Source organism: Emys orbicularis, chromosome 3 (assembly GCF_028017835.1).
Source record: "Emys orbicularis isolate rEmyOrb1 chromosome 3, rEmyOrb1.hap1, whole genome shotgun sequence".
NCBI lineage: Eukaryota > Metazoa > Chordata > Testudines > Emydidae > Emys > Emys orbicularis.
Genome location: NC_088685.1, coordinates 210597037 through 210620395, shown reverse-complemented (window position 1 = coordinate 210620395; position 23359 = coordinate 210597037). Strand labels below are relative to the sequence as shown.

General features: G+C 43.9%; 1 protein-coding gene across 1 annotated transcript in view; it reads right to left on the bottom strand.

Annotated features, from left to right (window-relative positions):
* DTD1 (D-aminoacyl-tRNA deacylase 1) overlaps window positions 1–23359 on the bottom strand; it is a 111059-nt gene that overhangs the window by 55517 nt on the left and 32183 nt on the right. The window lies entirely within an intron of this gene.

Below are 23359 nucleotides of genomic sequence, written 5' to 3'. Positions count from 1 at the left end.
TTATAAAGATCAGAATTACCATTTATAATCTGAAATAGCCACTCCCTTTTAAAAATTAAGTGATAGTGAAATATACATAAAGACATGAATGAATTACTTCTCAGCAATTGTTTTAATCTCCTTTTGCCCATCTTACAATCACACATTATCGAGCAATTTGTCTCCACTTGCTAAACTAGGAAGCAAGAAGCACTACCCTTTCACTTCCAGTTAGAACATTTCCCATGCTACAAACATGCCACCAGACTACATTATAGCAGAGAAGAACGCGGTGTTAGGATGTTGAGGGAAGACGAGGGTGACAAACATAAATTACCAGTAATTCTTTCTTATCTAACATCTCTTCACCTCCCCTACAACCGATTCTAAATGACAGCAGATACATCAAACAGTATTATGATGAAGAGAGCCTAAGAGCGACAGAAGTGACAGTGCCTCTGACAATGTGCGGTAAAGTCTCAGTACAAGCTACGGAGGAATTCCTTTTAAACTATGTCTGAACAATGCAAAAATACAGCAAACATGCAGATGTGGAAGCAACTGGAGCTTTGTTTCCTCTGCAAAGATCATCAGGACCAGAACTCTTGTTTTCAGGAATGTAAGATATTCAAGACACTTTCAAGTTTACACGACTACTAGCTAGCATGCAGAAAATGTTTTCCCTTCCCGAGTTTTCCAAAGAGTAGGACAAAGCTCAAAAAGCCCCCTCTGCCCCAATGGCTCTCTACATTAAAGTCCCAGTCTTGACAATCCTATATTCTACCATAAATGCTAGGCAATCAGAGATCAAAGCTATGATGCAGCTGCTGGGGGGGGAATAGTCACACAAAAGACAAAGAATAAAAATGCTGAGGGTACTGGATACAAACAAACATTATGCCAGTAGAAGTATCTGCCATGTCCCTAGTCCCTTCGCTTCAGCGCTTGCGAAGCGGGGCGGGGGTGGCTAGCCATGAGCTCGGCCCGCTCCCTGAAAGTGCTCGGGGAGTCCCCGATCGCCGCCCCCGTGTGTCCCTCGCCTGCAGCCGCTGGCAACCCCTTCCACCATCGCTCGTGGGCCGCTGGCTCTGGCTGCTGCCGGCTTCCGGATGGATTAGTGGCCGAGCCCTGGCCGCTGCTCTCCTTTGGTGCAAGCACAAGGCTGCACCAAATAAAGACCGAAATGTTCCCTTCGGGGAAACTGAGGAACGTCTGCATTTCCCTCCGCCAGAAGCTTAACGGAGGGGGGATAAAGGTAATATTTGCTTAACAAACGGGTTAGCTACAGATGTGCATTGTGCTTCTGTGTAGCTCTGTTGTAGCTGGTCTTATGAAATCCTGGAGGGGTAAAAGTTTTCTCTTTATCTGGCTTAGGGTGACCAGATGTCCTGATTTTATAGAGACAGTCCCGATTTTTGGGTCTTTTTCTTATATAGGCTCCTATTACCCCCCACCCCGTCCCGATTTTTCACACTTGCTGTCTGGTCACCCTATCTGCTACATACTATTTAAGCTTGTTAGTTTATATAGTTTTAATTCTCATGCATTCTCTTTCCGCTGGTTTTAGATGTACATTCTGTTTAAGAGAGATTAGTCTGTCTGCTGATAAGCTCTCAGCCCTTTTTTAAATTTAAAGTTCATTCTTGGAGCAATTTGAAGGAAATTCTGGTACCCCGGAGTAACGTTGCCCTTTTCAAACTTTGCCTTAACTTTTTTCCCCTGATGAACTTTTGATGTTAGAACAAATGTTATCCAAGGTTATATGCAAAGATATTTTATTCAACAAATTCTCTAAATCTGCTAAGGGCTTTAACATGCAATAATGAAAAAAATAAACTTGGTAAGCATGTCCATTCCTTCTTGGCCTGTCAGCCAAGACTGGCACTCACTGGCGCAACTGTAGTAAGAGTCTACTAACAAGTGTGCCACTCAGTGCCAATTGTGGTAGGTTTTGCACTGTGAACATCTATGCACTAGGACCTGGACTAAGGCCACCAATTCATTTTCAGAGAGGCCATCGAAGAGGTTTCAGATACTTACTAGTTTTGCTCACTTGATGCCCCCAACCTGACCTCAGTTTGAACTCAATGGAACAGGTTTGGGGCCAAACTGCATCTCACCGTGTATAGGTGTACAAGGGCAATGGGCAAAAGAGGGCGCAGAAAAGCTATCATCTCTCTCATCCTTCCATTTGATTTTTACAGGCTTTTCTCTGGTGCTCATCATTGCAGTATCTGAGCAACCCAACATGAATTAAGCCTCCCAACATCCCTGTGAGGTAGGAAGGTGGTATTACCTCCATTTTACAGATGGAGAAACTGAGGGACAGAGAAAGGAATGGCCTGATTTTCATAAGTGCGGAGCGCTTACAACTCCCACAGCCAGTGATGAGAACTGTGGTTGCTCAACACCTCTTAAAAAAATCAGGCCATATGCAACTTTCCTGCAGTCACACAGGAAGTCTGTTTTCGGGCTGGGGAGGGTATTCAGACTTGTCAATACGCAGTCCAATGCCTTAGCCACAAGGCTACCCTTCCACTCACTCATCCATGGGCGGGAACTAGACACAATATCAGTCCTTGCATTCAGGGAGCACAAGAAGCTCATACAGAGCTGGTCCCGTGTGTGGAGCATGTACTTCGCTTTGCAAAGGCTGTGGCAGCAGCTAACCTTCCGGAGACTGTATATTCATCGAGTACAAGGCCTCTGGGAGGTCACACTGGACTCTTTACTCACATTCTTGCCACTGGACTGAGGCTTAAAGCTGAAACCCTTTGTGTTTTCCATTAGTACAGTTCTCAAACATCTAGAACCCAGGGAAGATTATTCTAATATATATTCAGGTCTATTCTTTGTTTTTCATTTCAACAGTATTGGATAATGGAGAGTTTAACAAAACACAACACAACCGCATACAGAACTGTTTACCTTATTTCAAAGGCAAGTATTTCATTGACTGATTGCATCTCTAGAAGTGGAGTGAAAGTATAAGAAGCTATAAATCCCTCATAAAAAGCAGCTATTATAAAAGCCATAAAAAGCAACGTTTAGAGCAATAATGTGCAGAATTATGAGCCAGGAAATACAAAACAAGATCTTTTTTAAAAAACAAACAAGCCGAGAATTTAGATCATGAAGTTCAGTAATTTTCAGCTACTAATGTAACAGTACAACATGTTTCCCATAGCAACTGTTACCAAGATAGTTGGTCTTTCAAGCCGAAGCCACGGAAAATGTAAATCACAATAGGCTTCAATGAGTAAAAAATGCTCAATACTCATTCAATCCGGAATCGTCCGTGTTTTTAAATAAGTACAGGAGTGGGAGTCAGCCCACCTCGGTTCCATCCCAGTCTCGTCCACTCCATCTCTGGGCCCATTTCCCTGTCTGTCACATGGGGATGAGATCTCCCTTGCTCACAACTGTGTTGACACACTTCACTCATTAATGTTTGTCAAGCTCATTGAGAGCCTCAGACATGCTACATAGCGCTGAGTATTCATACTGAAACTGGAGCCATGATACCACCCAGGCTGCAGGGGACAGACTGTCCCCCCACAGGTAGCCCTGTGCCCCACACAGATCTCAAGAGATCTGCTGATTTGGGGCTGTCAAAGCCTCTGCTCATTCAAAGAGTGGGAAAACCCCAGCCAGTCCTGGCCACTTTTGAGGCAACTGTTCCAGAAATATTCCATGAGGAGAAAGGCGGCAAGCTTCCAGACTGTGACACAGGCTACTCCCACATAAGGCATAATCTGGCCCTAGTGCTCAGATAGTCCATATCCATGTATTATCAGCAAACTTCTAGTCTATGGACCTTGAATTATTAGGTTTACCAGAAAGAAGAAAGTACTTATTCTTAAATTACCTTATTTGTATTCTTTTATAAATACTATTTTCTGAAACTGCAAGATAACTTGTTACATAACAGACCATCTATTAGAGTCATGAAATGTTCCAGGATATATGCAACAAATACTTTGTGATTAATAATATTGAATCATAGCACTGTTTTTCTTTACAAAACCTACAAAAATTCTAAAACTACTAATCCATCAGCCTGTAGCTGGGGAACCAACATGTTGAATATTTGCTGTTAAGGTTTTTATTGGTCTTGAAAATCCATCACTTATTCAGGCTTCCTTTGCTAGAAAAAAATGCAGCTGAGACTCACTTTGGGACTACTCCACCTATAAAGCGCTTTTCACACAAGAATCTCGGGGTGGTAAGGAGGGTTGGCAAATACCATTAATGAATACAGAAATATTCACTGACTTCCCCAAGGTCACACAGTCAAGCACCAGCACTCAGAAGAAACCCCCAGATGTCTTTACTCCTAGCTCCCTGTACTAACCATTAGCCAACATTGCCCTGCCCCCACTGCTACCTAGGGCACGTCTACACTTAAAACCCTGCACTGGCACAACTGCACTGCTTTAATGAAGGTGCTCTAAGCCAATGGGAGACAGCTCTCCCATCAGCATAGTTAATCTGCCTCCCTGAAAGGCAGTAGCTATGTTGGCGGGAGAAGCTCTACCGCTGACATAGTGCTGTCTAGACGTGCGGTTAGGTCAGCATAACTACATTGCTCAGGGATGTGGATTTTTTCCATCCCTCAGCAACGTAGTTATACCGATATAGGTCTGTAGTGTAGACCAGACCTGAGATCCCTGCCCAGGCTAAAGAAGATCTGTTGACAGTTTTTTAAACGCACTTTAGTGCCATCCATAATGATGAGGGACACCACATTAGCACCTTTCTAGAGAAATGTGTTTTAACAAGGCTTTCTAAAATGGTGCTAACGCTTACACATCTCAGGGCTGGTCTACATTGAAAATTTACAACGGCATAGCTTAGGGTGCCGACCTACAGCCCCTCTTGCCCCCCAAGATTAGGCAGTGCTAGGTCGACGGAAGAATTCTTCCATTAACTTAGCTACCAGCGCTTCGGGAGGTGGATTAGCTGTAGCAATTGGAAAACCCCTTCTGTCTCTGCAGTGAGTGTCTACACTGAAGTGCTACAGTGGAGCAGCTGCGGCGCTGCAACTGTGCTGCTGTAGCATTTTAAGTGTAGACATAGCCTCAGTGTAGACAGGGCCTAACTTAACATTAAACAAAAGGGAATTCAGTGGAGTGTTTTTCCCGACCCTCTTCTCTACTGGAAGCTCATTCCAACAGGCTTGTTTCTTTGCTACATAATCCAGTAATAAATTTGACCAGGCCAGGCATGGGCAGGTATGGTTCTTAATTTTATTTTAGTTCTGAAGAATTGCAAAACAGACAGGCAGACAGACATAAAACAGACAAAAGTCAAAAACATTTTAACACCTCTTCCAACACACACAAGTTAAAGTGTGATGACAAAGCCTACTAAAAGTCAGACAGAAGAAAGCTTCAGTACTTTACACTATGTAATAAACAATACAAGGATACCTTATTGCTCTTATTCTTAGCTATAAGATTTAGGTTAGGAAGAGTGATGCTTTAAAAACCGCATAACATAGAGTCTACTCAGCCAGAAAAGCAAGCTGAATTCGTGTTGCTCATAACAGAGTCAAGAAATTATTAAAACAGTCCTTTACTAATCCATTACATTTATTATGGGAAGGTGTTAAATACTCTATGACATTTCATATTGTGTTTTATTAGTCAGATTTCTTTTGTTTTTTAATAAAAGACTTTTGACTGGAGAAAGCAGATTCTAGCATTAACAGGTGACAAAGGAAAGAGAACTCAAATATGATTAAAATTTATATTCCAGGCCAAGAACTGCCAAGCTGCAGAAAAATTAATCACAGCAGAAGCAGCATAAAGACTTCTATTACAGAACGATTTACGTATGAAGTGGCAGCTTTCCTTTTCTTCTCACTTTCTCTCTCTCTCTTTTTTTTTTTTTAAGTGATGGGAAAGGCAATACAATTTGTAAATACAGGTGAACCCAAAGAGCAGAAGTTACTGTAAAACTAGGTCTGCTGGATCATTGGCACAGCCTCCACCACCTTGTGGATGAGGTTTCCCAGTTGACTTTGGCGGTAACGCAGGAGGTGAAGGTGAACTTGGAACAGCCCATGTCAGGCAGGGGTTCTGAAATCTACTCAGAGGCTAGATACAACTTTTCAGTAGCCATAGGGAGAGTAAATGGGAATTCTATATCACCCAACAGAGCAAATAAGAGATCGTCTATTAACAGTGGAGAGTTGGTGGTTGGGTAAAGAGCGGATATTGAAGACACCCTCTGCTGACCCAGCTACATGATGAGATATCATCAATCCATGGGATTTGGCTTTGGTGCTCTGCTGTGAGGTTGGTCTTGGGCCTTCACCTTAAGGAAGATGTGAATTTTTGAGGGCCACGAGGATTGAGTCGGAATCTGGAAGATTGATCAGTCTGGAGCATCAGTGTCCTCAGATTTTTTTTAGTAACAAACCAGGAGAGATTAGATATTATAAATTTAACAGCCAAGCACAAATCAGTTACTAATCTGTCCATATTCCACATGCAGTAGTCATGACTCAAGTAAGAGACTCAAGGGGTGGAGCCTTGGGGGAAGGGGTAGAGTGGGGCGGGGCCTGGGGCTGAGTGGGGGTTGAGCACCCTTGGGAAAAATTAGAAGCTGGGTTGGGGGGTCCATGAAAAACTGATGAATATGTGATACAGGTCTGGTTCAATTGTGGGTAAGATGGCCAGCTTCGCTTGCATGGGCACTCAGTTTAGCATGCACCTAGAATGGGCCGCGGAGAGGACGCGACTGTGGATTTCCATCTGAGATGTAAGATGCATGCTACCCCAAAAGTGGCATTTGTTCAAATGTGACATGTCTACTTTGGCTAACCCTCTACATGATATTAACATAGCTGTGGTGGTGTACAGGTCATTCAGCCTCTCCCCTGGATTCTTGTTGACTCTAGCACTGGGGTAATCAAAATGTATCGTACTTGGTGACTTCCACATTTACATCAATTACCACTGACAACAATGTGGACATTGGTTACAATAGATTAAAGACCAAAAGATACAATAATAGGAGTGTCAGAAAATCCTAGATAAACGACCAGTCAAAGTTTAATGGATAAAAGCCTGTTTCGGCCGGCACAACTCCTGTATTGTGTACATTGAGAGACAGTCATATGAACTTGTCCCAAAAGGAAAAGGGGAAGCCACAGATCTGCATTTGGGCCCTCAGATCCAAAAAATGATGTCACTGAGTTTTGGCGCTGCTTGATTAAAGTGCAGTAAATAAATACAATTTGTATTTTCCTTTTACAAATATCAATCTTATTCCTAGAGACAAATGTGGTGTTTGAGAGGCAGACCTAAGTTACTAATCTTGGTGGTATTTACAGCTCTAATTATAATTATCTCTCAAAAAACTCCCAGTAGGTTCAAACTGCAACAGCCTATTTGCTTAGCAACACTGATTTCCATGAATGTCACCTTGTGTTCTACTCTCTGCAATGGCTTCTCAGTGCATAAAGTTCAGGTCAAGGTCTCTGTTCTGATGTTCCGAACCCTTCATGCCTCCCTGAGGCTGGCCCCAAATACCAGAGAAATCATCTCTTTCTACAGACTGGTCTACACTAGAAAGGTAGGCTGACCCAGCCATGCTCCTGAGAGATGTAATCAAGTTGCCCCAATCCCATCATAGACAGCACTTCATTTATGGAAGAACCCCTTCTGTTACTGTAGTTAATGTCTACAACAGCGGTTCTGAAACTTTAGCAACCTGAGGACCCCCATTTTGATTTAAAATTTTTCATGGACCCCCCAACCCAGATTCTAATTTTTCCCAAGGGTGCTCAACCCCCACTCAGCCCCAGGCCCCGCCCCACTCTACCCCTTCCCCCAAGGCTCCACCCCTGCCCCTCCTCTTTCCACCCCCACCCCTCCTCTTCCCTGCCTCTTTCTGTCCCGTCCCCTGAGTGCACCCCGTCTCTGCTCCTCCCCCTACCTCCTAGCGCCTCCGGCACACCGCTGAACAGCTGTTCTGCGGCGTGCAGGAGGCACTGGGAAGGAGGGGGAGGAGTTGATCAATGGGGCCAGCAGTCCCGGACATGACTCATGGATCCCCTGGAGCCGGACATGACTCGCGGACCCCCTGGAGTACCCTCGTGGACCCCAATTTGAGATTCCCTAGTCTACACTACAACAGTGCAGCCGTACTGCTGTAGTGTTTCTAGTATACACAAAGCCTCCATGGCCATGAACTCCTGCAATAATTGCATTCTACCAGAACAATGGGAAAACCATCCACCACCTACAAGGGGGCTTGCAAACAGAGGAGACAGACCTTTTAGAGGAGCTGGAGTTAGGCTATGGAACTCACAACCTCAAGCGATAAGATCCATCATGGACCTTGACACTTCCACAGTTAAATTCAAATCTCATTTCTTTGCCCTACCTTTCCTTAGAAAATTTCTTCAAAACGGAGATGCACAGCATACCCACAAATAACAAAGCAAGCATGCAAGCAAAATACCCATATAAAACTAATCAAGCAGAAATTATTGGGTGACGTTCTCTGGCCTGCACTACGCAGGAGGTCAGACTAGATTGGGAGTTAAGGAAGGAAAGGAGAAATTATTATTTCTATTTTTAAATATCTGGGAGGAGCTCAGATACTACAGTGATGCGGATGGCTGAGTGTGCTGGTTCATCAAGCATTCTACAATAATCAAGATCTGAAGACATAATGTCCCACAATTTATGCTACAACTAGCCTGAACATGGTGTTCCCTTCTACAGCAATATCCTTTGTGCTTTTTAGTTTCAAAACATGCTTCACAGGGGGAAGAAAAAAGTACTCCTACTCTAAATAGATGTCATTTATCTTCTGACAGAAACACGGTCAAACAAATTGCTTGATCCTGAGCTGATAGTTCCTTAGCGAGTCTCTGGAATTCAGCAATTGCTACGCAATGTGTTCCTATAACTCAGCAAACTACCATGATGCTATCCAACCTGTTATTTGTCTCACATCCGACTGCCCAGGACAACTGCCTGTTTAAAGTGCTGCTTACTAGATTGTATGTCAAGATGAAAGGATCAATGCCAAGATCTTTCTTCGTGATAACTTTGGCAAAGCCAAAAACACTGCCTTATAAGAAAGCAGAGTAGTTTACTTAAGAATACGAAGTTAACTAGGTGTACAAAAAGTCTATAGTTAAAGGGGAGGTCTTTCCAGAATAAATGCTGTCATTCAAACAGAAGTTATGGGTTTGATACAGAAGTCCCTGGGTGAGGGTCTTTGGCCTGCACTATGGAGGAGGTCAGATTAGATGATCATCATGGGCACTTCTGGGCTTAAATCTATGAAAGTGTGGTTACAGTCAGATAACTGACTATGATACAGAGGGGAGCGAACCTATGGAAAAAGCCTTAGTTGAAAAGATGACCCGGGGATGATCCTTCCCTTCCTTATTGCAGCCCTACTACTCTCCATGAAAGATCCACACAGAAGAAAGACACTGCATGTCTGGGGTGAGGAGGAATAACTGAATTTAAGCTCCCCACTATCAAGAACTTCATGTCTTCGACAGTAAAATATAAAGGCTGTTAATGCAGCTTTGAGCCCACTCAGAAGGTGTACTGCTCAGCAGGTTTAAGTGAGATGGTGACAAAAATGCTGGAAGTCGTCAGATCTTTGTCCACCCTAGGGCTCTATCAGGGCCGCCGGGGGAGGGGGGAGGGGGCGGGAAGTGGGGCCGCGAGCCCTGGCCCAGCGGGGGTACAGGTCTTCGGTGGTATTTCGGCAGCGGGTCCTTCAGTGCTGCGGAAGACGCGGAGCAACTGAAGGGCCCCCCACCACCAAAGACCCGGACCGCCGCCGGGTGAGTATACTGTAAGCGCCGGAGCTCCCCTGCTTTGCCCCAGGCCCCCTGAATCCTTTGGGCGGCCCTGGCTCCTATTATTATGTATATTGTAGTAGCGGCCAGTATCCCCAGTGATACACCAGGCCCCATTGCGCAAGGTGCTGTACACAGAACAAAAAGACTTTCCCTGCACCCAAGAGCTTACAATCAGTTCAGCTTAACAGATGGTAGCACCAGTGGGAATTCCCTAGCATAGACACAGACACAGTGAAATGCAAGCCATCAAGCCAATGGCAGCATGGCTGTTGGCCTGGCCATCCTGCCGTGGCTGAGGGACCTTCCATGCAGCTGTCCAGGATTCTTAGAGTTAGGATTGTTCCATAGTACCCCGGTGTGGTCCTGCCACTGTGAATCCCTTAGACTAGCCGGGGGAGAAGAGATCATGTGCTGATTCTACAGCTAGTCAAAAGCCAGACTTTTTGTATTAGCTGTCTTCCTCCTCAGCGTGTATTTGTTCAGGAGGTAAATACATGGCCCTATTTTAAAATATCACCTTCATAATGAAGGGCTTTGCTTCCTATGAATATTCAGTTATACAGTCTTACTTTATTGACAAAAATAAACTTTAAAAAAAACCACTGACAATACTACTAATGCACCACCACAGCTATAAAAGAGGGAGAGAGCATGCTAGATTCTATTATGGTTTGAACTTTGGCAACAGAACTTTTAACCAGTCCAACTTTCAAATCCCCTGAGTCAATCCACAGGGCTAAAGTTAAAAATATAATTTGCTACTTGTTAACAAAAGGATTTAATATGAAAAAATTACCAAGAAAAACATACATGGAATCCTATGGTGTTTTTACAAAGTTACTTTTCAAAATATATTTTCCATCAGAGATTTTAGCTTTAACTATTGCCCTGGAAAAAATAAATGCCAATTTTATTTTCCAGCACGTAATTGCAGTTATTGAACTAAAAGCTTTTCACTTATATTATGAATAAAAAAAATTATAAGCACTAAAAAGCAATTGAACACTAAGGCATCTTTACTTCCCGTGATGCACATGTAAGTTAAGTCACTGATGTAAATTACAGTCTGAGCTAGTCAGAGAATAGGGACCTCTCCGCCCCCCTGTAATTACTGATTTACAATCTTTTTGTAACTAGGGGATGCAAATCCTTGAAATCTGATTTGCTAATGCCCTCACAACTGAATAACCGTATGTCCACAGATATAAACTTGGCTAACTTTTTATCATCGCTTTTCTTTCAGTTCAAAAACTTACTTCACCCAAATTATATTGCAAAACATATAAGCATAATAATAAAATTTGAGTATCTTTTTTGATAACTTGGTAATAACCTAGTCTAGAGTTAATACCCAGTACACAACTGCTTTTTTTTTTAAGGTAATAACTAATTTATATTAATTGGAATTATGGATGAATTGACAAAGGAACAGATCTTTTTCTTCATTCCTACCCCTTTTTGTTTTTTTTGTTTTTTAGGAGTATTAGTTCTCTTCTTAAGGGCTCCAATATTACCAAGCTATATCTTAACAAGCTAATAAAAATGTAAACTAAAGTCAGAAAATAACTGTCCTCAAAGAGAATAGATGTTTTTAAATTATATGAAATTCACTGAAAAGTACCACTCCACAATAGTGTTAAAACACTTTGGAATAACGATATACCTCATGATCTCCCTACCATATGCCTTAATATGTATTATTTCTAGCACTACGCTTCTTGTAAATGAAATTTCAAAAGGGTTTCACTAGTATTACAATTGCAGCATGGTTATTAGACTCTCAAAAGTCTTTACAAATGACAGTGTTCAGTACTCCACAAGTATTGTTTGGGATCTAACTGCCTGTGTTTAATGAGGCCAATTGCATCTCTGTCTTTGGAAAGGTTAGTCTCTGTGCTTGTGGAGGGTCATTGGTTTCTCCCCTAGGATGAAGTGAGGAACCTTGGAAGTTTCGATTCCCTGATGTTTCATAGAACACCAGCTGCTAATGAGAAGCAGGCATTGATTTGATGGGCACCAGCTGTTAAAGTCAAATACAAAAGGTAATTGCTGCATTAGAATTGCTTCTTTAATGGAAAGCAACTTCATCTTGATAGGATAGGCCCACGTCAAGGGAACAACAACAGGCCTGCTTTTCTCCTAAAGCTGAAGTATATCGAATCATCTCCCTCTCCACCCATCCCCTCTCCCAGGAACTCACTCCAACTCTGCATCTTCTTATTTGGTATTCCTTCACACCTGCAGGAGAAGTGAAGGAGCTTAAGCAAACAGAAGGTGGGCAGTATTGCCAAGTTCTGCCTGAAATGGCTCTCTCGTCTCAGCAGCCAAGGCCTGTTGAAAAATATATATATACACTATTTCCTGCTCTTCCTGACCCTCTACTCCCTAACACACACACAAAATGACATTTATTCAGCAATCTGTGATGCCGGGGGAACTCCTCCTTTGCCTACTTTTTTAGTATGACAGCCCGTTAAAACAGAGCTTTTAGACAGATAATGTCTTAATTTCATCCTCTCCCAGTCTTCATTGAACACCACGGAGGGGTTATTTTTGGGTTCCCACATGACCCAGAATTCAGCCTCCATATCCTTGGTTGCCCAGCCTCAAGCACTAGCCACTTGACCTTGAGAATCAGTCACCGTCACTCTCCTCCCTCTCGTTTGGTGGGTTCTGCCCTCTACCCCCACGCCCAACAGTCACAAAGGGTTTAACAACCCTCATTGCCAATCCTTGTCAGGGAGGAGTCCATGTGCCGGATAGCACTATCTGGAAAACATGGTCACCAGCTCCCTAGCAACAGCTTTGCTGCAGAAGTCAAGAGAGTGCGTGTCAGGCTGTCTACAGTGGCTCACGACCATGAATGATCCTAGGGCAGTGTAGACATAGTTACTTACAAGGATTCTTTATCAAGTGCCAACAGGGACTTATGGTGGCATAAAACAAGATACAGGCCCTGGCTTAGGGAGCTTACAAGCCACTGCAGGTTCCTATCTCAGAAAAGGCTAGGACAGGCTCCTACCAGCCCCAGCAGAGAGGATGCTCTGTTGATGAGGCTGCTGCCCAGAGATAAGGATTTTCTGGATTCAAGTCTCTCAACTGGATGCTTGCACAGCCAGATGGTGCAAATGACAGAACAGCATCTGCATACCCACCTCTGCTCAGCCAACATGTCCAGACCTGCTCCACAAACACCACTCCAGGAGGCCACCATTTTACAAAATAGCAGCCTCCGCACAAATTGGCCTCGCACACCCTGTACATGTGAGGTCACACCACAAGGAGGCTGCCATTTTGATCTACAAAATGGCAGCCTCCGCACACTGTGACCTCCGATGCCCTGCGCATTTTGTAGATTAGATGACATCACCTCATAGGCTGAATCTGGCCTGTTGGACCCACGATCCCATCTGCTGATGGCATGGCCCCATTTTGGGTCATGAATCACAGTCTGGGAACTGTTGATTCAAGCAATGATACAGCTTAATTTACACTTATTCACATTCTTAATTTTTACATTTTTTATTATGTTAATTGCATCATTCATCATTTTCTGTTATTTACTAGATTTTTATAGGTGATTTGTGTCAAGCTCTATTTGGATAGAAATCCAAATTAAATTAACAATCCACAAAAACAGCATTTTTTTTTTTAATTTATTAGCTGAATTACTCCTGGGGTAATTCTGCACCACTGCACAATGCAGAATTTTGCAGAAATTAATGGAGAATTTCCTCCCCCCCCCCCCCACAGAAATGGGCTGCAAAGATGTTGGCCGCCACTAGGGGCCGCTGGACCCAGCTCACATATAGAAGACAAGGCCGGGGGGAGGGGGAGGGAACTGGAAGGTTCCCGGCAGTTGCAATTCCCAGCATGCCCTGAAGGAAGGCGACTGCGGCAGGCAAGAAACTCCATGCAAGCCTGGGACCCAGCATCAGGCTGTTTCTCATTCTGGATCCCTGGACTTTGGGGGGGGGGGGGGGAGAGAGTGCAGCTGGCCTCTGAGGGGGGAGGGGATGTGAGTGTCTGGGCTGGGGGGCTCTTACACATTCTAGTCCTAGCCAGCTGTAGACGATATATTTAGTATTCAGATAAATGTTTTCCATCTTTTTATAATCATTCTCAGTACTTTGCCTCAATAACTTGTGGCAATGAGTTCCGCATTTTTATGAAATTAAACTGTGGATCACCTTTTGTCAGTTTTCATGCTCTAGGACAGGGCAACAAGGTGAATGGGAGTATCTGACTGATCTTCCAAAGACTGATTATTTTATTAAGCTCCAGCGTGCTGCTACCTATTTGTTACCTCAAATTAAACACACTCTCCTCCATATGGAAGTCGCTCCATGACTTTTCTGGGCTGCTTTGATTTCTGCTGGATCCTTTTTGAAATGAAGTGATCAAAATTGAGCACACTATTCAAGATTGCCTGTACTTAGCATTGGAATTTCAGTGATAGGTTTTTTGCTACCAGGCCAGTGCTACAGGATGAACAGATTTCTCAGAGTTTTGCCATTTATTCTAAAGAACATGTATTAAATAAAGTCATAGCATATATGCTGGTTTCTACAAAGGCTGTAATGTCATCTGCCTTCCAATGATGAAGAATCACATTGTCAGCAATGTCTTTTAGGCATACCTCTGTCTTCTGTAAAGTTCCTGAGCATTGACCCAGACAGGGGTGACTCCCCCTCATGTATAAATGTATTCCTTCCACAAAATGAGACATAGCTAGAACCAAATATCCCAGGGTGCTATTTAAAGTGTGTGATTTGACTGAAGTAGAACACTGTATTGGCAAATGAAGTATAAAATGGACTCCGGAGACTCCAAGCAGCTTCCATTCCAGTTTACCTTCATCCCTTATTTCACTAGAAAAGTTTTAAATGATCACTAGTGCTGTGAGGCAATAGAGCTTTCCACTGAACTCATTACCTGGCAGGAAACGAGGAGCCTCTTTGCATTTACCATCTATTTGGTGCGTGTAAATTTCTGTCGATTTCTGATGTAGCTGACAGACAGTTTCCCCTAATGGGCAACTACCCTTTCAGCACTGTCTTACTTTTTACCTATGCGTCCTTTTGAACAGTGGAAACTTTAAAAATTGTAATAGACTAGTAACAGTAAGATTGTCAGGCAACAGAATGTTTTTCCTTTGAACTGCATTGTACTGACTGTCCCAGGTCTGTGTTATTGTACTGAATGTCCTATTTTTCCCTTGTCCTTACTTGATGTGCCTTTGGACGCTGATACTCGTGTGCCAGCAGAAGTGAATTACAACAGATCTTTGAGAACTTTGCTTTTTGGTGGTGTGCGTGTGTTTAATTCTCACAGCTTTTTTGACAAATGTTGAGGTTTTGTTTTTATCCTTTTGCAGATTAACTTTTTAATGCATTTTGTGTTTACTTTTTGGCAAGCCCAATGAGATTGAACATCAAATTTTAATTTGCTGGAGTAAATCCTCACAGCAGATAAACTGGGACAGTCTTAGAACACTTTTTGACTGGAAGTTTTGTGGTGCTAGCCAGAAAAAAAGTACTCAATGCTTAGATCTGAGCTACAGTAAATAATCTATGTTAATATCTTTACCTGAACCTTGCTTTTCATAAATGTATCATGGGAACGCATTCTTTTTTAACTACATCATTTATTAAATTTGGCTTTGTTTTTTAAAAATATTGAAACAATGCAGCGTTCTATTTAAATGGTAGAAAGGACATCTATGGCTTTTAAATAAAGGGAAACAATTATCAAGTGACAATTTTTTTTTTTTTTTTAATACCTGTGCTTCTGTCTTAAGAATTACTAGGGACACTATTAATCTTTCAGACCTTTGTGAAAAGTTTGATCTTGAATCGAATTGCCTTTTATTTTTTAAAAAGGCACCAGACACTTTCACAGTAATATAAAAGAATAATTTACTCTGACAGCGCCTGGCTTGTTTGACTTAGCTCGTGAAAGCAGTTCAGAGCCGAAGACCAACACATGGACTTCACTTTATAAAACAAAACATAAATCAGCTACTTTATACAAATTATATAGTTGTCAAAAAATAAAATCCCTAGTTTTGAGATTTTAATCTAATTGTTTATCTCTCTGAAAGTTAAAAGCACTGTGAAAAGCACTTAAGTGCGTAGGGCCCAGACATGTTCCCTTTCAGAGAGCGAACATACTGCAGCTCCACATCGAGACACTTGCAACTTAAAAAACTCAGCTGCGCCATCACTGTCCTTTGGAAAAATGCTAGAATTCTACTCAAGTTCTGCTTCCTCTCTCTTGGCAACTTCCATTCTACTTCTTACCTTCTCCCTTCTGCTTGTGACTGCTGTTCCTTTACCTTTCCCCCATGCTCTCTGTGAGCCCTAGGGTACAACTAAGAGTAATGGGCTGAAATTAACTCCCTTCATTGAATTAATCAGTTTGTTTTAAATGGAAAATATACTTTAATACATTTTTAGAACTTGTTTTAACTTATGTATCCAGCACATTTTAGGTACACCTCTACCTCGATATAACGCTGTCCTCGGGAGCCAAAAAATCTTACCGTGTTATAGGTGAAACTGCGTTATATGAAACTTGCTTTGATCCGCCAGAGTGCGCAGCCCCGCCCCCCCCAGAGCCCTACTTTACCGCGTTATATCCGAATTCGTGTTATATCAGGTCGCGTTATATCGGGGTAGAGGTGTAGTTCTATTCAGTACTCCTGGGGGAATTCTGCATCAAAAAATAAAAAATTCTGTGCCAAAAAATTAAAAAATTCTGGCACAATACTTTAAAATTTTGCCAATTTTATTTGTCAAAATAACACTACCTAATCATGCCAGTTTCAATTATTTTGCTGATTTATTTCAAAATACCTGTCGGAAGTACGTCTGTAACAATATAGACACACACAAAAATTCTCCCAGAAGTAGAGAGTTACAGAAACCCCTACAACAACCCAGTTCCTGTTTCTCTGGCTCCTTTCCGCCCCCATTCCCCCCCGAGGGGCCAGCCCTCATGCTTCAGAACTGAAGCAAACCCATAGGCATATTACTGCATAGCTTCCTTTGAAATATCGGATACTGCATGACGGTAGAGTCAGGATACCTGATCTACTTGTGCCATCAATCTGATCCACTATGGAAATTCCACAACTCATAAGGAGAAAGATCAGCATCACCAACTTATTTCATAAGAATGGCCATACTGGGTCAGACTCATGGTCCATCTAGTCCAGCATCCTGTCTTCCGACAGTGGCCAATGCCAGTACTTCAGAGGGAATGAACAGAACAGGTAATCATCATGTGATCCATCCCCTGTCGCCCATTCTCAGCTTCTGGCACACAGATGCCAGGGACACTTCAGAGCATGGTTTTGCATCCCCGCCCATCCTGGCTAATAGCCATTGATGGACCTATCCTCCATGAACTTATCTAGTTCTTTTTTGAACCCTGTTATAGTCTTGGCCTTGACAACATCCTCTTGCAAAGAGTTTCACAGGTTGATCGTGCATTGTGTGAAGAAATACTTCCTTTTGTTTGTTTTAAACCTGCTGCCTATTAATTTCATTTGGTGACCCCTAGTTCTTGTGTTATGAGAAGGAGTAAATAATACTTCCTTATTTACTTTCCCCACATCAGTCATCATTTTATAGACCTCTATCATATCCCCCCTTAGTCATCTCTTTTCCAATCTGAATAGTTCCAGTCTTATTAATCTCTCCTCCTATGGAAGCTGTTCCATACCCCTCATCGTTTTTGTTGCCCTTTTCTGTGCCTTTTCCAATTCCAATATATCTTTTTTGAGATGGGGCAACCAGATGTGCATGCAGTATTCAAGCGTCCTTATGCCATTTCAGGACACTACTGAGCACTGGCCCAGGACAGATTACATTGAATTCCCCTATCAACCGACAAGTAGCATGATATTGCCCATACTGGCTTGGCCCAGAACATGGCATCAGAATCTGATTCACCTGAAAGTCTGTTTTCAGTGCAGATCTGCCAGTTTGCAGCTCACTGAAGCACAAACTAGTTTGTTTCTACTGTACAGTACAACTGTAATAGAGATATTTAGACACTGGAGTATTCTACCCAAACTATTGGTAGCTTACTCTTTTTTTAAAATTACATTTTAGATAACGAGCCATTAACAAAACAATGCTTACTCCACATGCAAGTCTATTCTCCAGAGATGTTTGTTTTCAGATATAAAATGGCCCTTTATGTTTTGATATAAAGAATTTAATTTCATTGAAGAGCTAATACATGTAGCATGAACTTGTGTTCAGAAACACTAGAAAGTCAGCTTCTCTCTACTGCAACCATAACGCTGAATGTCTCTTATTAACCTAATTGCACAGAACATTTTATTAAACAGATATTACCATTTTTTCCACTTGTCAAAAAGCTGCTTGGAACTAATAAAATATGACAGACTGTGGAGACTATAAATTGAGATTTCCATGGCTTTGGCTGATAAAAGTGCAAACAGAACTGCAAGGACTTGAGTTCATAAGTATGGCATGAAGCAATATTGACACAATATCAATAGTGTGTCATCTGGAAAGATTTTAAAATAAAACATTGGGAATGAAAAACAACTGACGCATTATATCCTCAGTAGTCTGAATCAGCAAAGAATCTTTCCAATTGCTCAGTCACAAATATAAGCATGAATCCAGGTACAACTTTCTGCAGCCGATAAAGAGGTCTAATTTTTATAATCAATATTTTGAATGTTTTGGGTTTTTTTAAACAGCCACATGACAAAACAAGAAAACAGTTATCAAAAGAAAAATGAACATATTGCAATTTCGTATAATTTCACTTCTTCTCCCCTGTCAACAGTTGTGATTATTTCTTTTTGGCCTGGTCTACACTATGAGTTTAATTCGAATTTAGCAGCGTTAAATCGAATTAACCCTGCACCCATCCACACAACGAAGCCATTTATTTCGAAATAAAGGGCTCTTAAAAGCGATTTCTGTACTCCTCCCCGACGAGCGGAGTAGCACCAAAATCAATATTGTCATTTTGAATTAGGGTTAGTGTGGCCGCAATTCGATGGTATTGACCTCCGGGAGCTATCCCACAGTGCACCATTGTGACCGCTCTGGACAGCAATCTGAACTCGGATGCACTGGCCAGGTAGACAGGAAAAGCCCCGCGAACATTTGAATTTCATTTCCTGTTTGCCCAGCACAGGAGAGCACAGGTGACCACAGAGAGCTCATCAGCACAGGTAACCATGCAGGCCGATAATCGAAAAAGAGCACCAGCATGGACCGTACAGGAGGTACTGGATCTGATCGCTATATGGGGAGAGGATTCAGTGCTAGCAGAACTTCGTTCGAAAAGATGAAATGCCAAAACTTTTGAAAAAATCTCCAAGGGCATGATGGAGAGAGGCCACAATAGGGACTCAGAGCAGTGCCGCGTGAAAATCAAGGAGCTCAGACAAGCCTATCAGAAAACAAAGGAGGCAAACAGTCGCTCCGGGTCAGAGCCGCAGACATGCCGCTTCTACGCTAAGCTGCATGCAATTCTAGGGGGGGCCGCCACCACTACCCCACCTCTGAACGTGGATTCCGAGGCAGGGGTAATCTCATCAGCCACACCTGAGGATTCTGCGGACGGAGAAGAGGAGGAGGAGGAGGAGGAGGAGGACGACGAGCTTGCAGAGAGCACACAGCACTCCATTCTCCCCAACAGCCAGGATCTTTTTCTCAGCCTGACTGAAGTACCCTCCCAAGCCAGTACCCAAGACCATGACCCCATGGAAGGGACCTCAGGTGAGTTTACCTTTTAAAATATAAAACATGGTTTAAAAGCAAGCGTTTTTTAATGATTAATTTGCCCTGAGGACTTGGGATGCATTCGCGGCCAGTACAGCTACTGGAAAAGTCTGTTAACGTGTCTGGGGACGGAGCGGAAATCCTCCAGGGACATCTCCATGAAGCTCTCCTGGAGGTACTCCAAAAGCCTTTGCAGAAGGTTTCTGGGCAGTATAGCCTTATTCCGTCCTCCATGGTAGGACACTTGACCACGCCATGCTAGTAGCAAGTAATCTGGTATCATTGCATGACAAAGCCTGGCAGTGTATGGTCCCGGTGTTTGCTGGCATTCAAGCAACATCCGTTCTTTATCTCGCTGTGTAATCCTCAGGAGAGTGATATCGCTCATGGTAACCTGGTTGAAATACGGCAATTTAATTAAGGGGACAGAGGTGGCCATTCCTACTGGGCTGTTTGCCTGTGGCTGAAAAGAAATCCTTCCCTGCAGTTAGCCAAGCGCGGGGGGGGGGGAGGGAGGGGAGAATTGGCGCTGAGCTTTTCGCGTTTGGCTAGCAGGGATCTTCCCTGATACCAGCCACGCGGTAGGGGGAGGGGTAGAGCGATCATCCCAGATAATTCATGGCGGGGGGGGGTTAGTTTGGTTTCTGCGGGAATCTTCCCTGATACCAGCCACGCGGTGGGGGGGAGGGATAAAGCGATCATCCCAGATAATTGGATGGGGGGCGGTTAGTTTGTTTTCTGCTGCTGAAGGTTAACAGGAAAACCACAGCACTCAACGGGCTTTGCTTGGTATGTGGGAAAGGAGGGCGCAGAAGCCGAAAGACAATGGCTTACCATGGCCGCATGCAAGCCGAATTCTGTTGCCCGGACCTGCATCTGTGATCTCTAACACCAAAGCCACAGGCACTCAATATTAAGATGCAAAATGCGACCATGTACTGAAATCACATGTGCTATGTAATGTGAATAGTGTTGTTCACCGTGAAAGAGTATAAGCATTGTTCTGTAAAATGTATTTTTTTAAAAACTTCTTTCCGTTTTTCCATCCCTCCAGCAGCTGCGAATTTTTCAAGCCTCCCTCCTCCGTCCCGAAGGCTATCTCAGATAAGGCGGCGGAGAAAGAGGACACGAGACGAGATGTTCTCAGAAATAATGGAATGCACCCGCAATGAAAGAGCTCATTTGAATGAGTGGAAGGACACGGTATCTAAGTACAGGAAAGATGCCAGTGAACGTGAGGTCATGAGGGACGCTCGAGATGAGAGGTGGCAGGCTGCAACGCTGGGGCTGCTGCATGATCAAACGGACATGCTCCGGCGTCTGGTGGAGCTTCAGGAACGGCAGCAGGATAACAGAGTGCCGCTGCAGCCGCTGTATAACCTCCCTCCCCCCTCACCATGTTCCATAGCCTCCTCACCCAGACGTGTAAGAACGCGGGGGATGGGGGAGGCTCTGTGCACCCTCCCAGTCCACCCCAGTGGACAGCCCAACCAAAAGGCTGTCATTATATTGAATTTTTTCAGTGGCCTTTTCCTTCCCTCCTATCCTCCTCCCAAACCCCACCCCGGCTACCTTGTCGGTTCTCTCCCTATGTTTATAATCAATTAATAAAGAATACATGATTTTTAAACAGTAGTGACTTTATTTCCTTTAAAAGCAAGCTGTGATTTAAGGGGGGAGGGTGGTTTGCTTACAGGGAATGAGTCAATCAAGGGGGCGGGTTTTCAACAAACAGAACTTTCACACCGTAGCCTGGCCAGTCACAAAACTGGTTTTCAAAGCTTCTCTGATGCGCAGCGCTTCCTGATGTGATCTTCTAATCGCCCTGGTGTCTGGCTGCGCATAATCAGCAGCCAGGCGATTTGCCTCAGCCTCCCACCCCGCCATAAAGGTCTCCCCCTTACTCTCACAGAGATTGTGGAGCACACAGCAAGCAGCAATAACAATGGGGATATTGGTTTGGCTGAGGTCTGACCGAGTCAGTAACGAGCGCCAGCGACCTTTTAAATGTCCAAATGCACATTCTACCACCATTCTGCACTTGCTCAGCCTGTAGTTGAACAGCTCCTGACTCCTGTCCAGGCTGCCTGTGTATGGCTTCATGAGCCATGGCATTAAGGGGTAGGCTGGGTCCCCAAGGATAACTATAGGCATTTCAACATCCCCAACAGTTATTTTCTGGTCTGGGAAGTAAGTCCCTTGCTGCAGCCGTTTAAACAGAATAGTGTTCCTGAAGACGCGAGCGTCATGAACCCTTCCCAGCCATCCCACATTGATGTCGGTGAAACGTCCCTTGTGATCCACCAGTGCTTGCAGCACCATTGAAAAGTACGCATTGCGGTTTATGTACTGGGTACCCTGGTGCTCCGGTGCCAAGATAGGGATACGGGTTCCATCTATCGCCCCACCACAGTTAGGGAATCCCATTGCAGCAAAGCCATCCACTATGACCTGCACATTTCCCAGAGTCACTACCTTTCGTAGCAGCAGCTCAGCGATTGCTTTGGATACTTGCATCACAGCAGCCCCCACAGTAGATTTGCCCACTCCAAATTGATTCCCGACTGACCGGTAGCTATCTGGCGTTGCAAGCTTCCACAGGGCTATCGCCACTCGCTTCTCAACTGTGAGGGCTGCTCTCATCTTGGTATTCTGGTGCTTCAAGGCAGGGGAAAGCAAGTCACAAAGTTCCATGAAAGTGCCCTTACGCATGTGAAAGTTTCACAGCCACTGGGAATCGTCCCACACCTGCAACACTATGCGGTCCCACCAGTCTGTGCTTGTTTCCCGGGCCCAGAATCGGCGTTCCATGGCTATAACCTGCCCCATTAACAGCATGATCTCCAAAGCGCCGGGGCCCGCGGTTTGATAGAATTCCATGTCCATGTCCTCATCATTCTCGCCACCGCGCTGCCGTAGCCTACTCCTCGCCGCCTGGTTTTGAAGGTTCTGGTTCAGCATAAACTGCACGATAACGCGCGAGGTGTTTACAATGTTCATGACTGCTGTCTTGAGCTGAGCGGGCTCCATGCTTGCCGTGGTATGGCGTCTGCACTGTTCACCCAGGAAAAAGACGTGAAACGGTTGTCTGCCGTTGCTTTCCTGGAGAGAGGGGGAGGATGTACCCAGAACTACCCGCGACAATGTTTTTGGCCCCATCAGGCATTGGGATCTCAACCCAGAATTCAAATGGGCTGAGGAGACTGCTGGAACTATGGGATAGCTATGGGATATCTACCCACAGTGCAACGCTCCGGAAATCGACGCTAGCCCTAGTACATGGACGCACACCGCCGAATTAATGTGCTTAGTGTGGCCGCATACATTCGACTTTATACAATCTGTTTCCAAAATTCGAATTCTGTAAATTCGGATTAATCCCGTAGTGTAGACATACCCTTTAAGTGGCAACTCCGGGCTAACAGGAGCTCAACTCTCCAAAATATAGGGCATCTGAGGCTGAAAAATCCAATCGTCCATGGTAAATAGGAACTTTCCCTTTTCAAGTGCCATCAACTTTTGCAGAATCTAGGCTTTCACTTAAAAAAAAAAAAAAAAAAGAGATTCCATCCAGTATGGTTCAAGTAATCTTGCAGATAAGAACTGAGCGTCTTCCTACGTCTGCCCACACCTCCAGTACTTCTGCTGCAGCAGAGGGAAAACAGAACAGTCGGGTCCGTTTTTAGTGCTGCTGTTCGAATCTCATGAGCAGCAGGGAAACCAACCAGGTTCAAGACAGCTGCATCCTGCTGCATCT